This window comes from Bufo bufo, chromosome 8 (assembly GCF_905171765.1).
Source record: "Bufo bufo chromosome 8, aBufBuf1.1, whole genome shotgun sequence".
NCBI classification, from domain to species: domain Eukaryota; kingdom Metazoa; phylum Chordata; class Amphibia; order Anura; family Bufonidae; genus Bufo; species Bufo bufo.
Genome location: NC_053396.1, coordinates 116577208 through 116604659, shown reverse-complemented (window position 1 = coordinate 116604659; position 27452 = coordinate 116577208). Strand labels below are relative to the sequence as shown.

The following is a 27452-nucleotide window of genomic DNA, read 5'->3' as shown; positions in this document are numbered from 1 at the left end:
TTTTTAAATATTTTTTTAACTGGTTTTGTAGCTTGTGTTTGAGACTACAACACTCACTTTTTTTTTATTTTTATTCTGTATCATTATGTTTCATATAAATCATTAACAGTACTAGAATTGCTCATTTCTTATGTTGGCCTGCCAAAATAAGAATTGCAGCTCCAATACCCTGGGTCTCTTCAGAGAGACCCAGCATATTGAAATCATATACCGGTATCCTCTTTGGCCGCAGAAGATGCCGGTAAGAAGCCTTGAAGCGCTTGATCATGGCACCTAAAGGCTTTAATGACCGCTATCGGCAATAGCCGTGGGTCTCCGCTGTTTTAAACAGCGGAGACCCACCGGCCATGGCGTCCGCCGCACGCGCGTGCAGGCACCATGTTTACCCATCGCATGTACCTACCAGTTGAGTCTGTGCAACTCCTGTATATAACTGGCTGTGCTCTTGCTTCTAACAGAATAGACAGCACACAGCTTCTGGCTGGTGTTGGTAGGAAGGAAGAGGTTGTATACAGCGGATCACATTGTGGATGGTATATCCTAACAAAGGATGTCGAACTATCCATTTGTCTCTGATCGAAGCTGGTATTTTACCATCATCTGATTCATATTTTATACTTGATTGAATTGCTGTTAATTGCTATAAGATGCTAGTGAGAAGGTGAGCAGTGCTCAATCCAGTACAATGTCTCTGGCCTAAAGCTGGACCTGGCCAGAGACTTTTTATCAGCTTGACTCCTGCTCAGTGTCTCACCACTGCCTATCAGCATGAAAAAGCATTGTCAAGATATGTCACTTCTGGAGCTGTGGTGGCTCAGTCTGCCAATGTGTTTTAGGACATACACAGTTCCCTTCCTCAGGGTTTGATTAGTTCCTGCCGCAATATCTGGTCAAGGGTGCACCACCAATGAGGTCAGGTCAGCGGATCGCCTCAGGCAGCACCAGGTAGGGGCAAGAGGGGGGCAGAGGAAGGGCCTTAGGCAATGAGCGCTTTTTATTGTGGCAAAGGGGTTAGGTTAAGAAAGTGGCATTGGGGGTGGGGGGGGGGGGGGGGCTCTGTTTCAGTTTTTGCCTCAGGCAGCAGAAAGTGCACCCCTGTATCTGGTGGATGTAATTCCTCTCCAATTATATTAGTTATCTTCTGGATCCCTCAGAAAGTAATACCTAATAGACTATGGGGCACATTTATCATGCTAGTGTTTTTCTGTTGTTAGAAAGTTTAATTTTCTTCAATTTATCATGTGAATCTATTTGTGTTGATAAATCAGTCTGTTGCCATTCTTTTTTGATTGTTTTAGGGTGTGTCGTAATTTCTAGGTGTAATTTATGTCTGCTGTGGCGTGGCCTTTGCAAATCTAATGGTTTAGAACAGTGGTGCCCAACAATTTTTCGTCTGAGGGCCGCACTAGACGTGGTATAAATTTTGCGGGCCAGAACCAGATAGCTTTGCCAGAAAGAAATGCAAACACTGTGAGGGGGCACGTGTGAGCATTACTACTGTGAAGGGGCAAATATCTGGGCTTTTTTTCTTCAAAGGGGGCACATCTGGGCATTTTTTCTGCAAAGGGGGCACATCTGGGCATTTTTACTATAAAGGGGGGCATCTGGGCATTTTACTATGAAGGGGCACATCTGGGCATTACCGCTGTAAAGGGGCACATTTGGGCATTACCACTGTGAAGGGGGCACATCTGGGTATTACCACTGTTAAGGAGCACATCTGGGCATTACCCCTGTGAAGGGGGCACATGTGAGCATTATTACTGTGAAGGGGGCACATGTGAGCATTACTACTGTGAAAGGGGCACAGCTAGGCATTACCCCTGTGAAGGGGACACATCTGGGCATTACCCCTGTGAAGGGGACACATCTGGGCATTACCCCTGTGAAGGGGACACATCTGGGCATTACCCCTGTGAAGGGGACACATCTGGGCATTACCCTATGAAGGGGGCACATCTGGTCATTACCATTGTGAAGCAGGCACATTTGGGCATTACCACTGTGAAGGGGGCACATCTGGGTATTACCACTGTGAAGGGAGCACATGTGAGCTTTATTACTGTAAAGGGGCCACTCTCTCTACTGCGAGCCACAGCGCAGACCACTGCTACCAGTGTCACAATTCCAACCAAGACAAATGAAAACCACTCATGTCCTGGCCTTCCCAAACAACAAGGAGGGGTTCCCTTCTTACCCCTCAAAGGCATGTACTGCTGTACCCCCTGCCACATGGACACCACTGGCCCTTCATGATATATACTAACTCTCCTCACAAAGGTACCAGCCACACTTACAGGGGGCAGCCCTCCTGAAACCACACTGCTCACACACAGACCACTGTCGCCTGTGCCCACCATTAAGCAGTAAGGTGGTCAGCCTTTCCGTCTTCCGAACGTAGCAGCACACACATCCAGACATAGTACTGCCATTACAACCAACTGCTGGGACACGGGAACGACGGGAATTTATTACACTTACATTCGTTCCGTGAGTTGCCTTAATGTTTAGAATGGAGATTCAGCACTGCGCCACAGCAGCCGCCCAGGCATGTTGCTTCTTCTCCTTCTTCTTCCATTGTGTGCAAGCTCCTCCTGCGATCATTGCGCGGGTCGCATGACACGGCTTCGCGGGCCATCCGTAGATTTGGCATCACTGGTTTAGAAAATCACATTTTCCCCTGAAAAGTCGCATTCATTAATTTTGTGACTTTTTAAAGGGGTTATCCAAGTGCCCCCCCATATGCCCGGGCCCCTCACAGAGGTTGTACTTACCTGCTCCCTGGCACCCGCGTTGCTTCCCATAGCGGCACGGCCGCCGGTGCATCTCCCCGCCATGCGGATGAAAACATCCAGCGTGTGGGGAGGAAAGGCAGCCAATAGCAGGCCATGACGGGAACGAGCCTCCCTAGCGTCAACCTAAGCTGCTAGAGAGGCTGCACACCCTGCTATTGGCTGCCCCCTCCCCCGTTGCTGGATGTTTTCATCCGCGTGACAGGGAGATCCAGTGACGGCCGTGACAGCTTTAGAAGTGATGCAGGTGCCGGGGAGCGAGGTAAGTATAACCTCTGTGAGGGGCCCGGGCATATGGGGGCATTATAGAACTTAGATATAACCCCTTTAACTTCCAACAGTCGCAAAAGATTAGTGTCACGGGTGAAGTTGCAGATAGCTGGAACTTATAAATAAACGACTGACTGGCTTGATCCAAAACTAAGGAGCATATAGGTGAGCCCTTTTAAACCCTAAGAGCTCTCCCTGACTGCTATGCACATGCAAGGGTCTCAATGGTAGACGATTGCATGCCCACGTACCTAAGACTGTGTGACACCTGAAAACCCTATAATAGTGAGGGGACACGACCACCGGCTCCTTGCACTTAATACGGACGGAGTCAGGGTCACCTAGAATCAAGCCAGCAAGGAAACACAATAAAGGAAAAGACTTATCTGAGCAAACAGCAGCAGCAGCCTCCAGCAGTGAACACTTCATCCAGCAACTAGTATAAACCGCAAAGTAAAGCAGTATGGGAGGGAATATAAAGGAAGACGATTAGTCTAAATAAGTGACACCTGGCAGAAGGAAAGGAGATGACAAAGTGAAACCAAAACAAAGAACGTCATACAAGAGGTAGAGAAGAACGTCTGTCAGACCTTCTCACAGAACTGGAGGTGACAGTACCCCTCCCTCTATGGGTGGACTCTGGACACTCAGAGCCCACCTTCTCAGGATGAGACCTATGGAAAGCCCTGATGAGACGAGTGGCCTTAATGTCCTCCACTGGGACCCACATCCTCTCCTCAGGACCTTAACCCTCCCAATGAACGAGGTATTGAAGAGAACCGCGGATAATGCGAGAATCCACAATCCTAGAGACCTGAAATTCAAGATTACCATCAACAAAAATCGGAGGAGGAGGCAAAGAGGAGGGTACAGTGGGTTGGACATAAGGTTTTAATAGGGACCTGTGAAAAACATTATGGATCTTCCAAGTCTGAGGAAGATCAAGACGGAAGGCAACGGGATTGATGACGGACAAGATCTTGTAAGGCCCAATAAACTTAGGACCCAACTTCCAGGAGGGAACCTTCAGTTTGATATTCTTTGTAGACAACCACATCAGATCACCCACATTCAGGTCCGGACCAGGCACACGTCTCTTATCCGCCACACGCTTATATAACTCACTCATCCTCTTCAGATTACCCTGAAAATCTCTCCTCATCAGGTAAACCAGAAGACCCCTCTCCAGAGAATGTCCCAAACTGTGGATGAAACCCATATGCACCAAAAAATGGTGACATATCAGAGGACTCCTGGCGACGGTTATTTAAAGCAAACTTAGCAAGGGACAAAAAAGAATACCAATCCTCCTGATTCTCCGCCACAAAACAGCGCAGATATGTCTCCAGATTCTGATTGACGTGTTCGATCTGACCATTCGAATGCAGGTGAAAAGCAGAAGAGAATGACAACCGAACCCCCAAGCGAGAACAGAAGGCCTTCCAGAATCTGGAAACCGTTTCTGATAGGGGCACGCAATTTATGTCTGAAGGAATGCCATGCAATTTAACAATGTGATCAACAAACGCTTGCGCCAGCGTCTTAGCATTGGGTAATCCAGGAAAGGGAATGAAATGCGCAATTTTGCTAAAACGTCCACTACCACCAGAATCACAGTCTTCCCCGAGGAACGAGGCAGGTCCGTAATGAAGTCCATGGACAGATGCGTCCAAGGACGGGAAGGAATGGGTAACGGGAGGAGAGAACCCGATGGCCGTGAATGAGGGACCTTGGCACGAGCGCAAGTCTCGCAGGCTGCCACAAAACCCTCAACCGTCTTACGAAGAGCCGGCCACCAGAATCTCCGAGCAATGAGATCCACTGTGGCTCTACTCCCCGGGTGCCCAGCAAGGACGGTATCGTGGTGCTCCTTAAAAACCTTGTGTCGTAAAGCAAGAGGCACAAACAACCTCCCAGGAGGATAAAGATCAGGAGCCTCTGCCTGGGCTGCCTGAACCTCTGCCTCCAAATCAGGATAAAGAGCAGAGACGACCACCCCATCAGCCAAAATAGGACCCGGGTCTTCAAAGTTCCCCCCTCCCAGAAAACAACGTGACAGGGCATCCGCCTTCACATTTTTAACCCCAGGGCGGAACGTAACAACAAAATTAAACATAGAAAAGAACAAAGACCATCTGGCCGATCTCGGGTTCAGACGCTTGGCCGATTCCAAGTAGGCCAGATTCTTATGGTCGGTAGACACGGTAATAGGGTGTCTGGCTCCCTCTAACCAATGGCGCCATTCCTCAAAAGCTAATTTTATGGCCAACAACTCCCTATCTCCCACATCGTAATTTCTCTCTGCAAAGGAGAGTTTCCTTGAGAAAAAGGCACACGATCGCCATTTGGCAGGAGAGGGACCCTGAGATAAGACCGCACCCACACCCACCTCAGAAGCATCCACCTCAACAATAAAAGGTAGAGAGACATCAGGTTGTACCAAAATGGGAGCGGAAGCAAAACACTCTTTAATACTAGAAAAGGTTTTAAGCGCATCTACCGACCATGAGGAAAAATCCACCCCCTTTTTAGTCATATCAGTGAGTGGCTTAACAACAGAGGAATAATTCAAAATGAACTTTCTGTAATAATTGGCAAAACCCAAAAACCGCATCAGCCCCTTCTGATTCTCAGGAAGCTCCCAATCAAGCACAGCGCGGACCTTCTCAGGGTCCATCCGAAAACCAGAAGCGGAGAGAAGAAAACCAAGAAATTTAATCTCCGAAACCGCAAACACACATTTTTCCAGTTTAGCGTACAATTTATTCTCCCGCAGAATCAGCAAGACCTGACATAGGTGGTCCCGATGAGTCTTGAAATCAGGAAAAAAAAATCAAAATGTCATCTAGATACACCAGTACAAATTTCCCCATTAAATGATAAATAATGCTGTTCACAAAATGTTGAAAGACGATTAGTCTAAATAAGTGACACCTGGCAGAAGGAAAGGAGATGACAAAGTGAAACCAAAACAAAGAACGTCATACAAGAGGTAGAGAAGAACGTCTGTCAGACCTTCTCACAGCGCAGCAACATACGCCACCCAGGAGCTGGCGGAGTTTTGCACATGTTTATAAATCTAATTTATGCGTTCAAAAAGCGCAAATACATAAATAACACTATCCCACTGACAAAACATTTAGACCTATCCTTGAAACAGATGGGGGGAAAAAACATGCACATATACGATGTAAAGTCTAAGACAAAGTGCAAACCTAAAAGTAAATGCAATTACATTGAAAAGTCTGCCCAACACACATAAAATACAACCGAAACAGGTGCAAAATCTCATGATAAATGTTGAATGTCCCTCATACCTTTTTAATGTTAGCTACATGCAGTGCCATCTTAAGAGCATTATAGGCCCCCGGGCAATACAGTGCACTGGGGCCCTGTCTACACAATCACGCACTAGAATAAAAATGCAAATTATCAATAAGGCGATATTTATTGGTACTTTCAACAAAATCAGTGTTTAATATAGGAATAATATATAGGGGGGGCACAAAGATACCACAGTCAAAAATGGGGGGGCAAAAACAAAATAAGTATATATAAATAAGATTACAAAATATGAGAGAATTGCGGTATGCAGGGATACATTTATAATAAAACTATTTACTTACAAAAGAAGCTGTTCAGTCGTCTGCTGTGCCGTCCTCTGCTTGCTTCCGTGGATTCTTTCCCCTTCTTTCTGTCTCTCGTCAGTGCGCAGTCGCACTGTTATGGTGGATCTGTGGAAGACACACTGTTATGGGGGCATCTGTGGATGACAGTGTTATTATGCCTCTCATTAGCCCCCATATGCTGCCTCTCATCATTAGCCCCCATATGCCTCATCATTAGCCCCCATATGCCTCATCATTAGCCCCCATATGCCTCATCATTAGCCCCCATATGCCTCACATCATTAGCCCCATATGCCTCTCATCATTAGCCCCATATGCCTCTCATCATTAGCCCCCATATGCCTCATCATTAGCCCCCATATGCCTCTCATCATTAGCCCCCATATGCCTCTCATCATTAGCCCCCATATGCCTCTCATCATTAGCCCCCATATGCCTCTCCATTAGCCCCCATATGCCTCTCCATTAGCCCCCATATGCCTCTCATCATTAGCCCCCATATGCCTCTCCATTAGCCCCCATATGCCTCTCCATTAGCCCCCATATGCCTCATTAGCCCCCATATGCCTCTCCATTAGCCCCCATATGCCTCTCCATTAGCCCCCATATGCCTCATTAGCCCCCATATGCCTCTCCATTAGCCCCCATATGCCTCATTAGCCCCCATATGCCTCTCCATTAGCCCCCATATGCCTCTCCATTAGCCCCCATATGCCTCATTAGCCCCCATATGCCTCATTAGCCCCCATATGCCTCTCCATTAGCCCCCATATGCCTCTCCATTAGCCCCCATATGCCTCTCCATTAGCCCCCATATGCCTCATTAGCCCCCATATGCCTCTCCATTAGCCCCCATATGCCTCATTAGCCCCCATATGCCTCTCCATTAGCCCCCATATGTCTCTCCATTAGCCCCCATATGCCTCATTAGCCCCCATATGCCTCTCCATTAGCCCCCATATGCCTCTCCATTAGCCCCCATATGCCTCTCCATTAGCCCCCATATGCCTCATTAGCCCCCATATGCCTCTCCATTAGCCCCCATATGCCTCTCCATTAGCCCCCATATGCCTCTCCATTAGCCCCCATATGCCTCATTAGCCCCCATATGCCTCTCCATTAGCCCCCATATGCCTCTCCATTAGCCCCCATATGCCTCATTAGCCCCCATATGCCTCTCCATTAGCCCCCATATGCCTCTCCATTAGCCCCCATATGCCTCATTAGCCCCCATATGCCTCTCCATTAGCCCCCATATGCCTCTCCATTAGCCCCCCATATGCCTCTCTCCATTAGCCCCCCATATGCCTCTCTCCATTAGCCCCCCATATGCCTCTCCATTAGCCCCCCATATGCCTCTCCATTAGCCCCCATATGCCTCTCCATTAGCCCCCTTATGCCCCCAGCAGCCACATTTTCTTATAAAATAAAAAATCACTTACCTCTCCTGCTCCTGGACGCCACCTGCCTCTCCTCAGTCGACTCTGTGCTCTGAACTGGCGCGCACAGCGTGAGGTCACAGAGCGCCCTCACGCTGTGCGCAGCCCTGCACAGCCGACAGCCGAGGACCAGGAAGTGGTGAGTACAGAGCGTTCACCACTTCCTGGTCTCTCGGTTCTAATGAGCGCTTCCATAATGGAAGCGCTAATTAGTATTCAACTGGGGGGGCAACCTGTGTGTGTTAGGCGGCCGTTCCCGCGGGTGGTGGGTTCACTGGGCAGGCGGGCCCCCAGGCAAGTGGGGCCCCCGGGCAACTGCCCAGCGTGCCCATTGGAAAAGACGGCCCTGGCTACATGTTCACCTAATTGTTTTCTTACGTTGTATGATGGTATTATTTTATTATTAAAATCTGTCATCCTACAAACTAGGTATGACCCTACTGTCCAAATGTCCATTCACAGGTATCAGAGGACACAGGGTGTGCCAAGACAAAAATTCTGTACACCATTGCTCCACCTCCACCAGCCAGCACTTTTGGCACTTGACAGAAAGGCTTTGTTGTTTTATGTACAACAAAATTCTGGATTCATCTGACCAGGCCATGTTTTTGCCCACTGAAGTCTCATCTTTATATTTCCCTTAGACAGCAATGACACTGGAACTGGTTGTCTGGTGTTATAGTCCAGTGGTCGGCAAATTACCACAGTACCACAGCCCCACATTACCACAGTCTGTCCTGTCCATCCTCCTTGTACTTCATGTCTCCTCATGAACTAAATTCCCCAGAGATTCAGCTAAAGTTCTTATCATCTGTAATCAGGATCATAATCCCTGACAAGCAGAGCACCGAGAAGGATGAGGCAGCTCTTTACCTCAGTGTTGTAAAGTAACTTGTCCTCTTGTCTGATCAGGACAGGTTTTGTGTGAACTAATAGGACATCGACCATTTTGTTTCCCCTGATGATTGCTCCCCAGACAAAACGAGCCATTATAAATAATTAAAGGTACTTGAGAATATATTTATAGTAAAGTAATATTAAAGTATTTTCATTTTCTTAATTCCAAGGGCCCAGAGCATGCACCCTAATCTTCTCCAGCCAATGGATGATAACCCTGGAGTACTTCAGATACCCACTCCTAGAGGAGGGTGCATGAGAAATAGGTTATTTTGTTACTAAATCTGCAAAAGAGTGCTATTCTATCATCCCCCGTACCAATCTCTACTTGGTACATGTATCAGACCCTCTGCTTGACCTGACCCGTGTCTGATCATTGTATTGACCTTTTCCTGCTTGCCCTGATCTCGGACTGTTATATCAGATTGCCTGTATGCTGCCTGCCCTGACCTCGGCCTGTGGGCAAAACCCCTGTCCCTGACTTCATCCTTGCCTGATCCCTCGGTGCTCTCCACTGGTGTCTCTAACCCCCATGGGTCACTTGTCAGTCACATCGGGACTACTCCAGAAGGTAGCGGCCTAGTGGCTGTCCTGCAGCGAAGTCCAAATCCTTGTATAGGGGTTAAAGAGTAAAAAACAGGGGATTGCCACGGTTTTAGGATTAGTCCAAAGTCAAACAGGTTGGTTAATGCAGTGGTTCCGCACCCACTGCTTGTAACAGATTGCTTGGGCCATGAAACCCACTGGCTCACCCTGGAAGAGTTTGCTTGAGGATATGTTCACACGGCTAAAATCTGCCACTAATGTGCCACTAATTTGCCACTGATTCAGCAATGGGAAACTGGCGTTTTCAGCTGCTAAATCCACAACCAAAACAACCAACAGTTTCCCCATTGACTTTAATGTTAAAAACTCTACATTGTGCACACGGTGTAAAATGGAGGTTCTTTCAGTAGCTGATTTGAAAAATGCTTCACAAGTGATGTGTGACTTCCTGGAAGCAAATTTGATTTGTATATCCCTTCCTCTAATAGCTGACTGCAAGTTCTATCCTACACGTTTCCCCATAATACAATGGTTCATCAGGGAGCGATCAGTGCAGTGGCAGAGCTTCTTCATATAAAATGGCAGTGGCCATTGCCATTTTATATGAAGAAGCTCTGCCACTGCACTGATCGCTCCCTGATGAACCATTGTATTATGGGGAAACGCGTCGGATAGAACTTGCAGTCAGCTATTAGAGGAAGGGATATACAGATCAGGCCCAAGGTTCCAGCGGCTGGGGGTCGCTCTTTTCAGGGCGAGTGCTCCGACTACAGCCAGTTAGCCTATCTCCCCACTCAAGACTAGAGTTAGGGTCAGAGACAATTAGGCTAAGCTGTACTGGCTAATCTCTCAATTTTAACACCAGTTTGAGGGCTTAGTAAGACCACAGAGTGCACCTGTCTTTGTTTTTGTTATATTAAATATACTGTTTATCACATCCACACATTTGCTATCCTGTGTAGGATGTCCATTGTGGTACTTGTGGTCCCCTGCAGGCATCCTCCATTGTATGCATTTTTGCTGGACCACACGTGCAGGATCTGCCCCCCTGGTATAGATGCGCCACTGCATATGGGGTTGAGCACTTCCTGCTTTTTACTACCATGCCAATTTGTAGTTTGTATTTTGAATTTTTTGGAGGTGTAGAAACTCCTAGTCTGAATGTGCCTTTATTTCCATCTACAGGCAGCATTCTGGTGCACATGTGAGGCCTGGGCTATATCAGCCAGTCTTGGGTGGGGCTCAGAGCTCTCAGCCTCCTCCCATTGTATGCATGGTCACATGCTGGAGGTTACTGGGAGATTGCTTTGAGTCGGACCTTGCGCTCCTGTAATTCGCCCACTGGCTCCTGGTATTGCCCATATGGCCCAGGTAGGTTTAGCGTTAGGTCCCGAGCTACTTGAGAAACCTTGGCGCGGTGCTCGGGCTCAGACATGTCCTCACGTAGGACATGTTGGCTAATCTCTGAATTTTAACACCAGTTTGAGGGCTTAGTAAGACCGCAGAGTGCACCTGTCTTTGTTTTTGTTATATTAAATATACTGTTTATCACATCCACACATTTGCTATCCTGTGTAGGATGTCCATTGTGGTACTTGTGGTCCCCTGCAGGCATCCTCCATTGTATGCATTTTTGCTGGGGATTGCCATTAGCAGCGGACCACAAGTGCAGGATCTGCCCCCCCGGTATACAAACCGGATTCCAAAAAAGTTGGGACACTATACAAATCGTGAATAAAAACAGAATGCAATGATGTGGAGGTGCCAACTTATATTTTATTCAGAATAGAACATAAATCACGGAACAAAAGTTTAAACTGAGAAAATGTACCATTTTAAGGGAAAAATATGTTGAATCGGAATTTCATGGTGTCAACAAATCCCCAAAAAGTTGGGACAAGGCCATTTTCACCACTGTGTGGCATCTCCCCTTCATCTTACAACACTCAACAGACGTCTGGGGACTGAGGAGACCAGTTTCTCAAGTTTAGAAATAGGAATGCTCTCCCATTCTTGTCTAATACAGGCCTCTAACTGTTCAATCGTCTTGGGCCTTCTTTGTTGCACCTTCCTCTTTATGATGCGCCAAATGTTCTCTATAGGTGAAAGATCTGGACTGCAGACTGGCCATTTCAGTACCCGGATCCTTCTCCTACGCAGCCATGATGTTGTGATTGATGCAGAATGTGGTCTGGCATTATCTTGTTGAAAAATGCAGGGTCTTCCCTGAAAGAGATGACGTCTGGATGGGAGCATATGTTGTTCTAGAACCTGAATATATTTTTCTGCATTGATGGTGCCTTTCCAGACATGCAAGCTGCCCATGCCACACGCACTTATGCAACCCCATACCATCAGAGATGCAGGCTTCTGAACTGAGCGTTGATAACAACTTGGGTTGTCCTTGTCCTCTTTGGTCCAGATGACATGGCGTCCCAGATTTCCAAAAAGAACTTCGAATCGTGACTCGTCTGACCACAGAACAGTCTTCCATTTTGCCACACTCCATTTTAAATGATCCCTGGCCCAGTGAAAACGCCTGAGCTTGTGGATCTTGCTTAGAAATGGCTTGTTCTTTGCACTGTAGAGTTTCAGCTGGCAACGGCGGATGGCACGGTGGATTGTGTTCACTGACAATGGTTTCTGGAAGTATTCCTGAGCCCATTCTGTGATTTCCTTTACAGTAGCATTCCTGTTTGTGGTGCAGTGTCGTTTAAGGGCCCGGAGATCAAGGGCATCCAGTATGGTTTTACGGCCTTGACCCTTACGCACAGAGATTGTTCCAGATTCTCTGAATCTTCGGATGATGTTATGCACAGTTGATGATGATAGATGCTAAGTGTTTACAATTTTTCGCTGGGTAACACCTTTCTGATATTGCTCCACTATCTTTCTGCGCAACATTGTGGGAATTGGTGATCCTCTACCCATCTTGGCTTCTGAGAGACACTGCCACCCTGAGAAGCTCTTTTTATACCCAATCATGTTGCTAATTGACCTAATTAGTGTTAATTGGTCTTCCAGCTCTTCGTTATGCTCAAATTTACTTTTTCCAGCCTCTTATTGCTACTTGTCCCAACTTTTTTGGGATTTGTTGACGCCGTGAAAATTGGAATCAACTTATTTTTCCTTCAAAATGATATATTTACTCGGATTAAACGTTTGATCTGTCATCTACGTTCTATTACAAATAAAATATTGACATTTGCCATCTCCACATCATTGCATTCAGTTTTTATTCACAATTTGTTTAGTGTCCCAACTTTTTTGGAATCCGGTTTGTAGATGCACCACTGCATGTGGGGTTGAGCACTTCCTGCTTTTTACTACCACGCCAATTTGTAGTTTGTAAGCTGTACAGGAGTAAAATCAGTTGATCTCGCCAAGAAGCTACCCCATCATAAAACCGCCTAGCCCCCACTAGGGCAATAGACCTGACACCCCTTCTTTCAGCAAAGAGCCATACGCACAAAAGTGCGTGTGCATGAATTTTAGTAACACTGTCTCACTCATTTTAAAAGAGATTAATAAAAGCTACGTATTATTTTATCTCACAGGGTACACTCAGTTCACGATATAACGTTTATTTGAGACTACTGAGCTAACAGATAGTCTGTCAAGAAAAGACAGTCCATCCTACATCGGATACTTCAGAAGGTAGCGGTCTAGTGGCTCTCCTGCAGCGAAGTCCAAATCCTTGTATAGGGGTTAAAGAGTAAAAACCAGGGGATTGCCACGGTTTTAGGATTAGTCCAAAGTCAAACAGGTTGGTTAATGCAGTGGTTCCGCACCCACTGCTTGTAACAGATTGCATGCCCCATGAAACCCACTGGCTCACCCTGGAAGAGTTTGCTTGAGGATATGTTCACACGGCTAAAATCTGCCACTAATGTGCCACTAATTTGCCACTGATTCAGCAATGGGAAACTGGCATTTTCAGCTGCTAAATCCACAACCAAAACAACCAACAGTTTCCCCATTGACTTTAATGTTAAAAACTCTACATTGTGCACACGGTGTAAAATGGAGGTTCTTTCAGTAGCTGATTTGAAAAATGCTTCACAAGTGACGTGTGACTTCCTGGAAGCAAATTTGATTGAGAATTTCATAGACGTCTATGGGGAAGCAGAGAAACCTGAACAAAAAACTAAATTCTCCACCAAATTTGGAATCTGCCACCAAAAACTGCCTACTTTCAGCTAGTCATTTGCTACTAATATGCTACAGATTTTTCTGCCACTGATTTTGCCGTGTTAACTTAGCCTGAGTATTCAAGGAGCTGGGTAACCAATGCGGACGGCAGCTAAAACTCCTATATAAGTTTAGTATTTCTTCCTGTCTGGACGCTTTAAAGGCTATGTACACCTTTGGTTGCAATTTTTTTTTTTTATTGCATTGTACTAATTTTGAGCTACAAATCATTTTTTCATTGGTCTTTATTAAAAATTTAGAGCCATTTTCTCTGCACAGCTTTGAGTTTATCTAGTAGCTGATTCAGAAATTTTCTCTGCTTGGTCAGGCAGGGAGTTGACGGGCTTCTTATCTCTGATCTCTGACCTTATAAAACTGATTATAGCTCAATTCTTATCTTACTAATATGAATGTGGCTTAAATAAGTGTTTATGACCTTTTAGTAATTTACAGATAAGGATTATTAGATGAGCGGCACAATGTGAAAGTACCAGTCACACAGCTAGAAAAACAGTTAACCATTTGTGAAAGACCAACTGAAAAAAATGATTATTTTTTTTTAGCCCAAAATGAGTAAAATTAAATCATAAAAAAAATTGCCCCGAAAGGTGTACACAAGATCAGCTTTTGCTGTGAGATTACTCTTCTTTTTTTCTATATCTGGCTCCTATTTCAACCATCCATTCAGAAGAACTAGTGAAACACTTTTAAATACACATTACATTGAAGTCGGTTGGTCATTGAACTGTAGTTGAACAAACAATCAAGAATGACCGTTTCGAAGTCACGGCTATAACACATTTTAGTCCATATTGGCTGTTACAGTTGTTCACACTAGACATATGGTAAGTGTTCAGTTAAACCAGCTGATGGACAAAAGATCTTTCTGGGAATGTTTTTTCAAAGAAAGAACTTTTACTCACAAATGATCTTTCTTTGAACTAAAGATCTTTTGTCCGCCTATTGGACAAAAATATTAAACATGGCCAACTACTTTTTAAACGATTATAGTCTGTAAGCTAAAATGACCATTCGTTGTTAAATTTCAACCAACAAAATTCATTTTGGTTGACATCATCCATTTTGATCAGCTTTAGACAAATGTGTATGGTATGAGGTAGACTCCAACTACAAAGGCTTTACGTGTCCAGCATTTGGGACTAGGGGAAGAGGGCTTTCATGACCACAAACAGAGAGACAGATGGAAGAGAAAGAGATGGAACGAGCAGCTCCACGAAGGAAGAAGGGTTGAGCCGTGCAGCCCCTGCATTAAACACCTCCCGACCGCCTAACGCAAGGATGCGTCCTGCGAGCAGCCGTGTTATTCCTCCTAGACGCATCGATGCGTCATCTCGCGTGAGCAGAGATTTCCTGTGAACGCGCGCGTGTACACAGGATCGCAAGGTAAACGAGTTGATCTACAGCCTGCCAGCGGCGATTATTCGCTGGCAGGCTGTAGATGCGATTTTTTTAATCCCAGAAAGGTATATTAGACGCTGTTTTGATAACAGCGTCTGATATACCTGCTACCTGGTCCTCTGGTGGTTCCATTTGCTTGGATCGACCACCAGAGGACACAGGCAGCTCTGTAAGTAGCACCAATCACCACACTACACTACACCACCCCCCCTGTCACTTATTAACCCCTTATTATCCCCTGATCACCCCATATAGACTCCCTGGTCACCCCCCCTGTCACTGATCACCCCCCTGTAAGGCTCCATTCAGACGTCTGTATGTGTTTTGTGGATCCGCGGATCCGCAAAACATGTACACCGGCAATGTGCTTTCCGCATTTTGCGGATCCGCACATTGCCAGAACTATATAGAAAATGCCTTTTCTTGTCCGCAATTGCGGACAAGAATAGGACATGTTCTATATTTTTGCGGAACGGAAGTGTGGACCTGGAAGTGCAGTTCCGCAATTCCGGATCCGAGCGGGACAAAGTCTGTCCCCATAGAAATGAATGGGTCCGCAATTCCGTTCCGCAAAATGCGGAACAGAATTGCGGACGTGTGAATGGGGCCTAAGGGTCCCTTATCACCGCCAGCTAGTTAGCCACTTGTTAGGTAGTTAGCGCCCACCGCACCGCAGTCACTGATTAGTCACTGATTAGCGTCATCGCTGTCGCTAATCAGCACTAGTACTATATAGTATCTGTAAGTGATCAAGACTGATCACAATCAGATCTATATAAATACATTAGGGTCACCTTAGGCTCTACAAAAAACGCACTGTTCGCCCGATCAGGCCTGATCTTGTGCGCACACTTGCGTTCAGTCCGCCCCACCGCAGTGACAGAAATGTTTTTTTTCTGATCACTGCAAAAACACCGTAAATTTGCTGCAGCGCTATTAAGATCACTTTTGAGCTTTTTGGATCTTTATTAGCGATCGCACCTTTTTTTTTTTTTTGCACATTTTTTGGCAGAGATTTTTTCATCCACATTGATCGATGCGAATGAAGAAATCTGTGCCGTTCATTTTTTCTTTCAGCCCAGAGGCTGAACGAAAAAAATAAATCTCATTACCCATATGCTCAACATAAGGCCTCATGCACACGACCGTGCCGTTTTTTGCGGTCCGCAATTTGCGGAACGGAACGGGCGCCGGCAATATAAATGCCTATTCTTGTCCGCAAAGCGCGGACAAGAATAGGACATGTTATATTTTTTTAGTGCTGTCCGCATCTTTTGCGGCCCCATTGAAATGAATGGGTCCGCATCCGAGCCACCAAAACGGCGGCTCGGATGCGGACCCAAACAACGGTCGTGTGCATGAGGCCTAAGGAGAATAGCAGAAACTCCTAATGCTGGCCATACATGTAATGATTGCGGAGACCCTCAAATACCAGGGCAGTACAAACACCCCACAAATGACCCCATTTTGGAAAGAAGACACCCCAAGGTATTCGCTGAGGGGCATATTGAGTCCATGAAAGATTGAACTTTTTGTAACAAGTTAGCGGAAAGGGAGACTTTGTGAGAAAAAAAAATAAAAAATACATTTCCACTAACTTGTGCCAAAAAAAAAAAATCTTCTATGAATGCCCCTCACGGAATACTTTGGGGTGTCTTCTTTCCAAAATTGGGTCACATGTGGGGTATTTATACTGCCCTGGCATTTTAGGGGCCCTAAAGCGTGAGAAGAAGTCTGGAATCCAAATGCCTAAAAATGCCCTCCTAAAAGGTACTCGTTGGACTTTCGGCCCCTTTGCGCATCTTGGCTGCAAAAAAGTGTCACACATGTGGTATTGCCGTACTCAGGAGAAGTAGGGCAATGTGTTTTGGGGTGTCTTTTTACATATACCCATGCTGGGTGAGAGAAATATCTCTGTAAATTGACAACTTTGTATAAAAAAAAATGGAAAAAGTTGTCATTTACAGACAAATGACCCCATTTTGGAAAAAATACACCCCAAAACACATTGCCCTACTTCTCCTGACTACGGCGATACCACGTGTGACACTTTTTTGCAGCCTAGGTGCGTAAGGGGGCCGAAAGTCCAACGAGTACCTTTAGGCTTTACAGGGTTGCTCACAATTATAGCCCCGCCCAAAATGCCAGAACAGTAAACACACCCCACAAATGACCCCATTTCGGAAAGTAGACATCCCAAGGTATTCACTGAGGGGCATAGTGAGTCCGTGGGAGATTTTTTATTTTTTTTGCCAGAAGTTAGCAGAAATGGAAACTTTATTATTATTATAATTTTTTTCTCAGAAAGTGTCATTTTCCGCTTACTTGTGAAAAAAAATTAAATCATACATGAACTCAGCATGCCCCTCCGCGAATACTTTGGGGTGTCTTCTTTCTAAAATGGGGTCATTTGGGGGGTATTTATACTATCCTGGCATTCTAGCACCTCAAGAAACATGACAGGTGCTCAGAAAGTCAGAGCTGCTTCAAAATGCGGAAATTCACATTTTTGTACCATAGTTTGTAAACGCTATAACTTTTGCGCGAACCAATAAATATACACTTATTGGATTTTTTTTTATCAAAGACATGTAGCACAATAAATTCTGACACAAACTTGTATAGAAATGTCATTATATTTGAACAATTTAACCAGAAAAAAGTTAAAAATACACATTTTTTTTAGAAAATTGCGGCCTATTTTGATTAATATCGGAAAAACGAAAAATGTTAGCATCAATCAATAACCACCAAAAGAAAGCTGTATTTGTGAGAAGAAAAGGAGGTAAAATTCATTTGGGTGGTAAGTTGTATGACCGAGCAATAAACCGTGAAAGTAGTGTAGTGCAGAATTGTAAAACGTGGTCTGGTCATTAAGGGGGTTTAAGCTAGGGGGGCTGAGGTGGTTAAAGAGGACCTTTCATTGGTCCAAACATTGTGAACTAAGTATCATGATCTGTACAGCGGTGCCCAGGGATCTCACTGCACTTACTATTATCCCTGGGCGCCGCTCCGTTCTCCTGCTACAGTCCTGATCAAAAGTTTAAGACCACTTGAAAAATCATATTTAGCATGGCTGGATCTTAACAAGGTTCTAAGTAGAGCTTCAGCATGCAACAAGAAGAAATGGGAGTGAGACAAAACATTTTTTGAGCATTCAATTTAATGAAAACAACAAATAAACTGAAACAGGCTGTTTTTCAGCTGATCAAAATTCTAGGACCACACCTCCAAAAAAAAACTAAACCCCCCCAAAACAGAAATCCAACTTCCAAACATGAACTCAGTAATGAGTAGCTCCGCCGTTATTGTTGATCACTTCCAAAATTTGTTTCGGCATGCTTGATGCAAGCGTTTCCATGAGGTGAGTGGGAACATTTCTCCAAGTGGTGAAGACGGCCGCACGAAGGCCATCTACTGTCTGAAACTGTTGTCCATTTTTGTAAACTATCTTTGCCATCCATCCCCAAAGGTTCTCAATTGTATTTAGATCAGGGGAACACGCAGGATGGGCCAAAAGAGTGATGTTATTCTCCTGGAAGAAGTCCCTTGTCCTGCGGGCATTGTGTACTGTAGCGTTGTCCTGTTGAAAAACCCAGTCGTTTCCACACAGACGAGGGCCCTCAGTCATGAGGAATGCTCTCTGCAACATCTGGACATAGCCAGCGGCCGTTTGACGACCCTGCACTTCCTGAAGCTCCATTGTTCCACTGAAGGAAAAAGCACCCCAGACCATTATGGCGCCCCCTCCACTGTGGCGCGTAGAAAACATCTCAGGTGGGATCTGCTTGTCATGCCAGTAACGTTGGAAACCATTAAGGTTAAATTTTTTCTCATCAGAGAATAAAACTTTCTTCCACCTTTGAATGTCCCATGTTTGGTGCTCTCTTGCAAAGTCCAAACGAGCAGTTCTGTGGCGTTCAAGGAGACGAGGTCTTTGAAGACGTTTTTTGTTTTTGTAAGCCCTTCAGTCTCAGATGCCATCTGATGGTTATGGGGCTGCAGTCAACACCAGTAAGGGACTTAATTTGGGTCAAGGATCGTCCAGTGTCTTGACGGACATCCAATTAGATCCTCCGGCTTAGTGCTGGTGAAATTTTTTGGAGTCTTCCACTTAAATTTTTTGTTCCATAACCCTCAGGATCATTTAAGAAATTCCAAATGACTGTCTTACTGCATCCCACCTCAGCAGCGATGGCGCGCTGTGAGAGACCCTGCTTATGCAGTTCAACAACCCGACCACGTTCAAAAAGGGAGAGTTTTTTTGCCTTTGCCATCACAACGTGTGACTACCTGACAAAAAAATTACAATGAATCCACATCTTTGCACAGATTTGGCCTTTTAAAGGCATGTGGTCCTAAAATTTGGATCAGCTGAAAAACAGCCTGTTTCAGTTTAATCGTTATTTTCAATTAATTGAATGCTCAAAAATGTTTTGTCTCACTCTCATTTCTTCTTGTTGCATGTTGAATCTCTACTTGGAACCTTGTTAAGATCCAGCCATGCTAAATATGATTTTTCAAGTGGTCTTAAACCTTTGATCAGGACTGTATGTCCTCCGGTATCTTCGGTCACTTGGTTATAGTAAGCGGAGACTTAGGGGACTTGGTTATAGTAGGAGGAGACTTCCCTTCTTCTCCCAGCCTGTAGCGCTGGCCAATCGCAGAGCAGAGCTCACAGCCTGGGAGTTTTTTTTCTCCCAGGCTGTGAGCTCTGCACTGCGATTGGCCAGCGCTACAGCCTAGGAGAAGGAGATGCCCAGGAGAACAAGGGCAGTCTCCTCCTACTATAACCAAGTGACCGAAGATACTGGACGGCATAGCAGGGGAACGGAGCGGCGCCCAGGGATATTAGTAAGTGCAGTGAGATCCCTGGGCGCTGCTGTACATATTATGACACTTAGTTCACAATGTTTGGACCGATGAAAGGTCCTCTTTAACCCCTGGAATTGCTAAGTAAGCCTCCTCCTTTACCACCAAAGATTATACCCCCTGTCCTATATTACCCCTCTGATCATGTATCCCTGGCCTGCACCGTATTAACCCTTGCAGTGCCACTTCCTGTAGGCACCAGCTACATCCCTGCCTATACCCCTGGCCTGCATCGTATTAACCCTTGCAGTGCCAACCACAACTGTGTTAACCCCTTTTACCCTGTAGGGACAGTGTGTAGCTAGGTGGTTGGGTGAAAGCTGCTAAATAACGTGTGTGTATGTAAGTGTGCTATTTAGATAGTTTGTGGGGTGGAATTGTAATTGTGTATTGTATTGTGTTTAGTGTAGTTAGGCGTATTATTATAGTGTTATTATAATATATTATTGCTGTGTTGTAGTGTTGGTTGTTTATTACTGTGTGCGACTATAGGTATATATATTTATGTGTCCATTGATATAAATATATATAGTTATAGAAATAGTAGACTGTAGACTTGTATTTGTTTTAATAAATATACTTTTTTGCTCAACATACAGTGTATAGTATTTTTGGTAGGCGCCGTAGTATATAACATAGTGAACACACGTACTTCAGGGAAAGTGTAAGTGCCATCAGGTAGTTTTAGAACGGATTTATTGTATAAATAGGTGGAGTTATCAATAGACGACTCACGCCAATTTATGAATATTATTATTGAGATTACCCAAAATATTAATAATTAATACTTCCTTTAACAGTTCCTTGGTTTCCTCTTCGGCTTTGATGATTATTGGTCTTAGTAACGCAACACAGACTACAATGTTCAGCTGCAGAGCTCCTACAGTCAGCAGACAATACCCCACTCGACCTTATTGCTTAATGCCGTGATGGCTGGTGCAAAGGCAAACACCGCAAAACATTTTCCAGTGGACGCTACAGCGGTGACCATAGAGCGCCGTTTGTCAAAGTACTGTGACAAAATTGTGACAGTGGGAAGGAAGCTGAGACAATATCCAAGACCAGATACCACTCCAATGCTGACATAAATCTCAACAACGCTGCGTGCAAATGAAGCCAATATCATTCCCATGCTGACGAGGAAGCCTCCAAACATGACCACTGGCCGATGCCCAAAGCGGTTGCTGAGAACTGTTGAGATGAGTGTCGTGAACGTAAGGATAAAGATACAGATGGAGATGATCCATAATATTCGGCTGTTACTTTCTTCAAAGCAGATCATCAGATCCTTAAAGATCACTGCAAAAGACTTGATGACTCCGTAAGTGAACAGTTCCACAAAGAAAAAGGCCACAGCCACCGCCCAGGCCCATCCTCCATCAGGCACTTTGGTGTAGACGTTGGCACCGGAGCATTTCTCCATGTTTCTCATCTTTGTCTGCATGTCCCTCTATGGGGGGGGGGGGGGGGCAGACCACCTCTGTGTCGGGAAGCCCAGGAAGTCTCTCCCTATTATAAGTTCATAGTGTAAATTTGGGGCAACTGCCACTTGCAAGTCCATCTGCCAGCCCCTGTGGTTAGAGACACCAGGGCAGTGGGATACTCTTTTAAGTCTCCATGGATGCACATGACCCCGACTTTCTGGCCAGTATACTCCGCTGACCGTACCAGGGGAGCCCTTACTAGGGACACCAGACTCCCTGAGTCCAGCAAAGCCTCCACTGGAGTGTCTCCTACCTCCACCTGGCACAGATGGTTTACAGTTTTTGGGGTACCTGCTGCACACAGCTTCCTGGTATATAGCGATTGACGGTAGCCATAGTTAGTATCCATGGGTTCCACCTGATGGGGACAGTCAGCACTTACATGGCCTAGCTCCTGACACTGCCAGCAGACTATCGGAGCCAGGTCGTAGAGGGTACACCCTGGTTGGGTTTGGTTGGTACAAGTCGCCGGGTCTGGGATGGATATTTACGGGGTTTGACTGCCCCCCTCCCAAAAGAACCCCCTGTAACAGTGTAAGTAGCCTCATCGCTCTCCACCAGGTCCACCATTTTTAGGGCGTTGCCAGGAGACACCTGGCCGATCCAGTGCTGGAGAGGGGGTGGCAGAGCCCTCCAGAACATATCAGCCAATAGTCTATCCAGCATAGCCGTGGGACTCAGCACATCAGGCTGTAGCCACTTTTGCAAGAGGTGGAGTAAGTCATAATACTGGGTCCTCGCAGGCTCAGCTGGCTTAAACCCCCACTGATGTACCCGCTGGGCCTGGGCCAACACATTCACCCCCAGTCTTGCCAAAATCTCACCATTTTCTTTTTGGTAGTCGGCCACTTGATTGTCCGGCAAGTCGAAATACACCCGCTGGGAATCGGATGCCAGGAATGGAGCGACGACCTCAGCCCACTGGTCACTGGGTAGCTTTTCCCTGATGGACACTTTCTCGTATATTGCCAGCTAGGTTTCGATGTTGTCTGCGGGGGTCATCTTAGGAATCACGGAACGGACTGCTTTCCGGGCATCGTGGATGCTGGGGGTTGCTCCTGCTGTCTGCAAAGCCATCACGTGTTGTGGCAGCAACTGGTTAGTCTCCTCCTGCTGCTTATTAGCCTCGCATTGCTGCAGGTTTGTCTCTCGCGTTCATGCCAGCCTCACTGCTTGTGCCCGCATCCTCCACCAATTGTGGGGTTTCGTTCTGGTAGATAGGGTAAGCGGGCGCAGTACAGAGGCAAAATACAAGTTCTTAACTCAAAACGTCAGTGTTTATTCACACTTGAGGCAATTGCACAAAACAGCACGTAACTTCAGTCATGGTGTTAATTCACACACAATGAAAAGTTAATGTAACACAAGTCACCTTGCTGGTAATTCTGCCTCCAGTAGTCCACAGCAGGCTTTAGGGGGCCGGTTGTGGCTCTCAGCCCTCCAGCAAGGCACAAAGCCTCAGTTCCCAAAAATAGAGACATCTCTGCTGAGCCCAGTTGCCTATTTAAGGACAGCCAGGTGCTGCCAAAACCCGGACCGGCACTTAAACTCTAGTCCGGTATTTGACCTCACCTGGCTGGAAACCAGCCCAGCCGCACATGCTGGGAGTAAAATACCTGCCTTGCCAGACACAACCCCTCACTGTGTCACAGTACATATCCATACATACAGAACAGACCAAAAGTTTGGACACACCTTCTCATTCAAAGAGTTTTCTTTATTTTCATGACTATGAAGGCATCAAAACTATGAATTAACACATGTGGAATTATATACATAACAAACAAGTGTGAAACAACTGAAAATATGTCATATTCTAGGTTCTTCAAAGTAGCCACCTTTTGCTTTGATTACTGCTTTGCACACTATTGGCATTCTCTTGATGAGCTTCAAGAGGTAGTCCCCTGAAATGGTCTTCCAACAGTCTTGAAGGAGTTCCCAGAGATGCTTAGCACTTGTTGGCCCTTTTGCCTTCACTCCGCGGTCCAGCTCACCCCAAACCATCTCGATTGGGTTCAGGTCCAGTGACTGTGGAGGCCAGGTCATCTGGCGCAGCACCCCATCACTCTCCTTCATGGTCAAATAGCCCTTACTTTCAAAGTTTTCCCAATTTTTCAGCTGACTGACTGACCTTCATTTCTTAAAGTAATGATGGCCACTCGTTTTTCTTTACTTAGCTGCTTTTTTCTTGCCATAATACAAATTCTAACAGTCTATTCAGTAGGACTATAAGCTGTGTATCCACCTGACTTCTCCTCCACGCCACTGATGGTCCCAACCCCATTTATAAGGCAAGAAATCCCACTTATTAAACCTGACAGGGCACACCTGTGAAGTGAAAACCATTTCAGGGGACTACCTCTTGAAGCTCATCAAGAGAATGCCAAGAGTGTGCAAAGCAGTAATCAAAGCAAAAGGTAGCTACTTTGAAGAACCTAGAATATGACATATTTTCAGTTGTTTCACACTTGTTTGTTATGTATATAATTCCACATGTGTTAATTCATAGTTTTGATGCCTTCAGTGTAAATCTACAATTTTCATAGTCATGAAAATAAAGAAAACTCTTTGAATGAGAAGGTGTGTCCAAACTTTTGGTCTGTACTGTTCTATATAGCTTCCACTGGATTCAATACTAATATAGTAGTGTGTATGGAGCTCCCCCTAGTGGCATCTAATTGCAGAAATACTTTTTCTTCTTTATTAACAGGTAATGAGCATATAGTACATCACTGCTGAGGTGTGGGGTAAAGAGCCTATAGTACCTCCCTGCAAAGGTGTGGGTTAAAGAACCTACAGTATAGCCCAGCAGAGAGTTGGGAAAGGTGCCTATTGTACAGGCATGCAGAGATGTTTGGTTGGTTATGAGCTTGTTCTCCAATTATTTCACAGGACTTCAGACCACTGTGGTCAGATCCCTCTCTCTGTGCTGACACAATACAGGAGTGACCACACCTCAATGGACATTATTGTCACGATCGCTCCAGTGACAAAGGTTAGAAGATCTGAGAGACTGGCTGCACGTTAGGTCATCTGACAGCCTATCTGTTTTCACTTGTGGCAGTGTTGTTGTTGGTAATGACCACACCTTTTGTCTCAGGTGTAACTTGTGGTCATTACTGCTCTTCTATTTAGTCTGGACTCACACTTTATACCATGCAGTTGATATTCTCTGCCTGGAGTTGGAAGAGCTGGTGTGTGGTCCTCATCTGAGTTCCTGCTCATCCATTTTCTATTGAAGACAAGTGTACTTCTCTTTGTATTTTATTGTTCCCATTAGCTCGTTGATTACTAGGCCTCAGGGAGACGCTGTTTCATTCATCTGGGAAGGAACCAGTAGTCTCAGACCCTGTCACTAATCCTAGGGCTTTTTAGGGTTACTAGGGGCTAGGTTTATGGTGTATGAATATTACGACCTTCAGGGTCTATTCATACTGCAGGAGTCAGGGCTAGGTTTAGGGTTTCCTTAGGTGGCCACCATTTCACTTTCCCTAGTCTTGAGGCCTAGTTCCTGGTCATTTTCCTTCTGTTGTCATTCTGGTGTTCCTCCCCTCCCCCTACACTGTGACAATTATACACACAGCTTTATATGTGTAATAACTGCACTTTATACAGACAAGCATAGGGGAGTACGGAGAGGAGACAGGACCCCATAGCAAAATGCACAATAGTGCGAGCACCTGGGATTTGTTAACACCAAAAATCTTTTCCACCTCCCAATAATGGAACAAGATGGTCATTGATTGATTCCCATCTTCTGTAAGAAACCCCTTCACTTCACCCCTGTCTAGTTTGGTAATGTTGTAGAGGGGCCAACCTGAGCTGTGCCGCCTTCACTGGGCTCCATAGCAGCAGCTTCTATGGTACATTCTGCTTTGTGAATTTAAAGAGAGGCTGCAAGGATGACTTAGGCGATCTGCAACCTGCAGCTTTCCAGTTGTTAACAGTGTACAACTTTAGGAGGTATAGTTTCATAGAGCTTGAGACAATGTATCAATATATCTATATACAGACCAATAAGTACATTGCTGTGCTGCAAATGTATGGGGAAAGAAGAGTGCAGGCTAGCAGTGATGGATTAAATGGAACATAGGCCCTGTGCTGTTTCTTAACTTTGGGCCCCCTTTTTCCAATGCAGACCTGATGCATCCTGTCTGTACTCAACATCATCTTTCTGTGCCAGCTATATGGAGACATTTTGTGAAATACACTTATGTACTATGTCATGCATTTCAGAAGAAATGAAGGCTTCCGTATAAAATCAGTGACTCATAGGTGATGTCTCCTCTGATCAGAGATGTTTTCTTTCTTCTCCATTCAGCCCATATGGCCATAACAACTTCTCCTGATAACTTCAGAATTTACTGACACAACATATTTGGACCTTTTCTTCTGTTAGATATCCTCAGTCTCTTTAGCAACACAAATAACTTTATCTCACATTATTTTTATTGAAAAATAACATGTAAACATATATAACATGTCAAAATATAAATCAAAGTAGTGCATTCCCCTACATAGAGGGAGTAAGATGATAATCATGAATGCATAGTTACCCATACATTGGACGAGTTCTACAGTTATGTACTTGAGGACCGACGGATGGGAAAGTGTGGGGGGAAGGGGTATAAAATTAGGGAGGATGGACATAGGATAGAATCAACAACGACAACAAAACTAGTTAGAACTAGTTAAAACTTGAGCCAGGGGATAATTACATTATTGTGCCCAATCCTTCAACTCGGAGAAACAAAGTATATACAGAAGACTGAAGTATCAGCTAACGATTGACACAATGCTATATAATACGGCTAGCTATAAAGTGACGCAATAATACACACGTGCAGGTAAGTAATGAGTGTAGGAGTTTCCCCAAAAGTCTAAGTAGCTCCCTGATCTCATGTTGTAGCCCCCAAAATTTGTACACACTAAATAGACAACTACAGCCCTCTAGAATGGTTTTGTACCAGTGAGGAGAGGGAACTTGTCCCGCCATCTCTCCCACAGTGTTAAATACACTGCAAAGGTACCTTTGCATGAAGCCATAGTACCTTCCATTTCACAGTTATAACTGCCTCTACGAATAACATCTGAAAGCTGGGGAACCGAGGTGGACCTTCAGTGTTTGGCTACAAGTATTTTAGAGGCAGTTAAGACATGAAATATAACGTTACGGAATAGTTTTGGAAAGGAGTCTAATTCAGTAAGAAGTACGTACATAGCTGGTGTAAAGGGTATTGTACACAAAAAGAAAGAGGTCAGGAAATCATGTATCTTTTTCCAAAACTTCATAATCTTAGGACATTCCCAAAATATATGTAAGATAGTACCTAGATGTTGCTCACATCTCCAGCATTGTGCTGAAACTTCTGGAAAAATTATAGATAAACGCTCTGGGGTCATATACCATCTATATAAAACTTTTCTAGATGCTTCCAAATGAAGAGAGCACTTAGAATACCTCTGAGGGCCTAAGAATATTTTTTGCCAACATACAGAATCATTTGAGATGTTCAAATCCGATACCCATTTTTCTACCCCGGAAACATTTGCTATATTGTATATTTCCAGTAATAATTTGTATAACCTAGACAGGCCCTTACTCCGTCCTGCAAGAAATATAATTCAAAGAGAGATCTCGTCGAGCTCTGGTTTTTGGGGAAGGAACCCAACAAGGATCTTAATCTGAGAGATTTGAAGAATTCCTTATTGGATATGTTTTATGATTATTCCTTATCCAGTCTGTAAAGGAGATATCAGGGATCATATATTCTATAGTTCCCAAGGAGATTTGAGGGATCTTCAAACTAACCACTTTTTTGGAAAGAATTTCTTTCCATAATGTAAAACTGGCTTAAATGGGTTCAAGTTTAAATCTAAACTGTTGACTAACATGGTCAATAAAAGGACATT

General features: G+C 45.0%; 1 long non-coding RNA gene and 1 pseudogene across 1 annotated transcript; one reads left to right on the top strand and one right to left on the bottom strand.

The window, feature by feature from the left end:
• Positions 1 to 901: 901 nt before the first annotated feature.
• LOC120977581 lies at positions 902 to 12972 on the top strand. Its single transcript, XR_005773925.1, has 3 exons — positions 902 to 1097; positions 5151 to 5158; positions 12961 to 12972. It is a non-coding gene; the product is annotated as an uncharacterized LOC120977581 (long non-coding RNA).
• Positions 12973 to 14679: 1707 nt separating this feature from the next.
• On the bottom strand, positions 14680 to 21548 carry LOC120978087 (annotated as a pseudogene).
• Positions 21549 to 27452: the final 5904 nt, after the last annotated feature.